Source organism: Austrofundulus limnaeus, unplaced genomic scaffold (genome assembly GCF_001266775.1).
Source record: "Austrofundulus limnaeus strain Quisiro unplaced genomic scaffold, Austrofundulus_limnaeus-1.0 Scaffold401, whole genome shotgun sequence".
Taxonomy (NCBI): domain Eukaryota; kingdom Metazoa; phylum Chordata; class Actinopteri; order Cyprinodontiformes; family Rivulidae; genus Austrofundulus; species Austrofundulus limnaeus.
The window spans coordinates 40,952-43,507 of NW_013952803.1; the positions used below are offsets into that span (position 1 = coordinate 40,952).

Consider the following 2,556-nt stretch of genomic DNA (forward strand, 5'->3'; position numbering starts at 1 on the left):
GATATGCTGGGCCGGGAAGGATCCATCGGACCTGTCCTTCAATTCAGGCCAAAGGAAGGACTTATTTGTCGGCCGCATCGGAGGAGTCTTCGGTTTTGGACGTCCTTCGTCACGGCACTGTGACGTATGCGGCCGACGAATTCGACCTTCGGAGGACCCGTCCTGCCGTTTTGGACACAGCCATAGCATGCTGAGCAGTTTGTTGCAGTGGCAGGTGCCCATTCCGCTGATTATATTGACTGATGTTAAAAAAACATCCCGTTTTCGCCATCGCTGAATGTAGTAAACACCTCTTCAATGACGTGCACGGTTAGATTAAACACGCGACGTTAGTATGGAGACATGGAGACGCATGATCATCAACATACCGGCTAGTTAGTTAGCTGCTGATATGTGTAGACTGGACTCTTGTAGTGTAGTGTACAAGTGTAGTGTAGTATAGTGTAGACTGGACTCTCCTGCCCACTGCCCCACATGTGTTCACATGTGCGATGGGTTAAATGCAGAGACTCAATTTCCCCTCTGCGGGACGGTAAGGCTTAATAAAATCTAAAAAAAAATATAAAAAATCTCTGTGCTAATAGCATGCTAAGCAGTTGCCAGATGGGAAATGTGCCTGCAGTCAGAAAAGCTGGTAAAGAAATAGAATGGAATAATTGTTTTTTGAAATTAAACTACAACCCTCAACCTTGACCTTTAGAGTAGATTACTACTCCTTACTACTACCAGACTACCCCTGCTTAATGGAATAATATACTTTTCTTTGTAAGATTTAAACACATTTGAGTTGCTGTTAAAGATCCACTTCTACGTGTTGCCATTTAAGTCGCACTTGATGATTTGATCATCTGTATTTTTATTCGATTTTATTATATTAAGTTGCTTTGTTTTTATTACTTTTGATGTGTTGAGATTTTTTTTTATCAATATTCGTTTATTATGATTTTAGTAGTGCCATTTTGCTGTAGAGTTCTTTGGTGCAGCCTTTGTTCTTTGTAAATAAATTGACATTGATCAGGGCCATCAGAAGGAGAAGGAAGTGGTTTTTGAGGGGGTATACAAATACTTCGGAGCGCATGTGAACAACAGACTGTACTAGAGAACTAACTGGTTTTGGTGTACAAGAGGGAACTGAGCAGACTGATCTTTTAAAATGTGCAGTAATACACTGTAGATTTTGTTTTTTTAGCATTCTGTGGTTGCAGGTGCTATAGTCTGCTACGGGAGCAGAATGAATAATAGCATCTGGATGGATCCATGTCTCCCTACCTCACTGATCAACATGACCATTTAGACTGAGTCCACTTTGAAAAACATCAGATATAGAGCTCATTTAGCACCACATATGGAAAAATCTGATTGATCATGTTAGAATTGTAAAAATATTCAATATGGGTCATATACGGCCAAAAAAAGAAAAAAAAACAACATATTTTGGTCACTTTTGTACGCAGTGAGAATTCAGATTTAGTTACTCATTTATGCCAGCATCACTCAGATATAAGCATTATGAATAAAAATGAAAAAGCAAACCCATTTGTCAGCAGTGCCCTTGGTGATTCAGAGCAGAGTTAAGAAAGTTTTCAAAGAATAAGCAGTGATACTTGTGTTAAAAATGACCATCACATCTGAACCAAACTTAACTAAACAGGGCTGCTAATCTGATTACAAAAAAAAAAACACACCAATCGTAATTTAACCACATCGACACTGTACGGAATTTAAAAAGAAAAGTATTTTGTTGGTTTATATTAAAGATTTTTTTTAAATTTTGAAACAAAAAAAATTAATTCTGAAGATTCCATATTTTGGAATCAAAAATAATATTTTTTTGTTCTGTTTCTTGTATTGAAAACATACTGAGCCATGGCTCCTGTGTACAGCTGCACTCTGAATTTTATTCTCATTACTTATAAGTATGAATAATAAAATAAAAACTAATGGGATTTTTTTTCACAACACTGAGATTATTTTTCACATCTCTCTGTAAAAATGGACTTATGTGTTTAATGAAAGTCCAAAGACTATTTCAGTCATTTTCACCTCCCTTTACAATTCTTCCTGTCATCACAGGAAGTGGTTCAGCTGAACAGGATGCTCTTAACAGTAATGAGAGAAAATTTAGGAATAATAAAGATATAAATAGATGTCTTTGTGAGCTCTTGGGTGGAATTCCTCATCTCCTGACATCTTAAAGACTAAAAGTAATTACTGACAAGAAGAAAAAAAGACCTAAACGTATTCAATAATAAAATGAAATTTGTGCTAGGTCTTTATATTACCTGACCTCGGTTTAGTTAGGGGCATAATAAGTGACTAAGTGACACTCGAAGAATTCATTTTGGGTTTTGTTGCATTTTTGGATTGCATTATGTGAATTTCTCCTTTATCATGGCATAGTACTGTGTGGTTGTGTTCGTCATCTTTTTTTCATCACTGGGTTTCTTAAGATGCTGTTTGAGAGGCTTTAAATCTTTAACTCTATGTAGAAATGCTGGATGTACTGTTGGAACATGGTTGAAATGTTTAAATTTATTTTGGTATAAGACTGTATAT

The 2,556-nt window shown here is 36.4% G+C and overlaps 1 protein-coding gene across 3 annotated transcripts in view; it reads left to right on the forward strand.

Annotated features, from left to right (window-relative positions):
- LOC106528738 (nucleolar protein 4-like) overlaps positions 1-2,556 on the forward strand; it is a 107,388-nt gene that overhangs the window by 21,349 nt on the left and 83,483 nt on the right. The window lies entirely within an intron of this gene.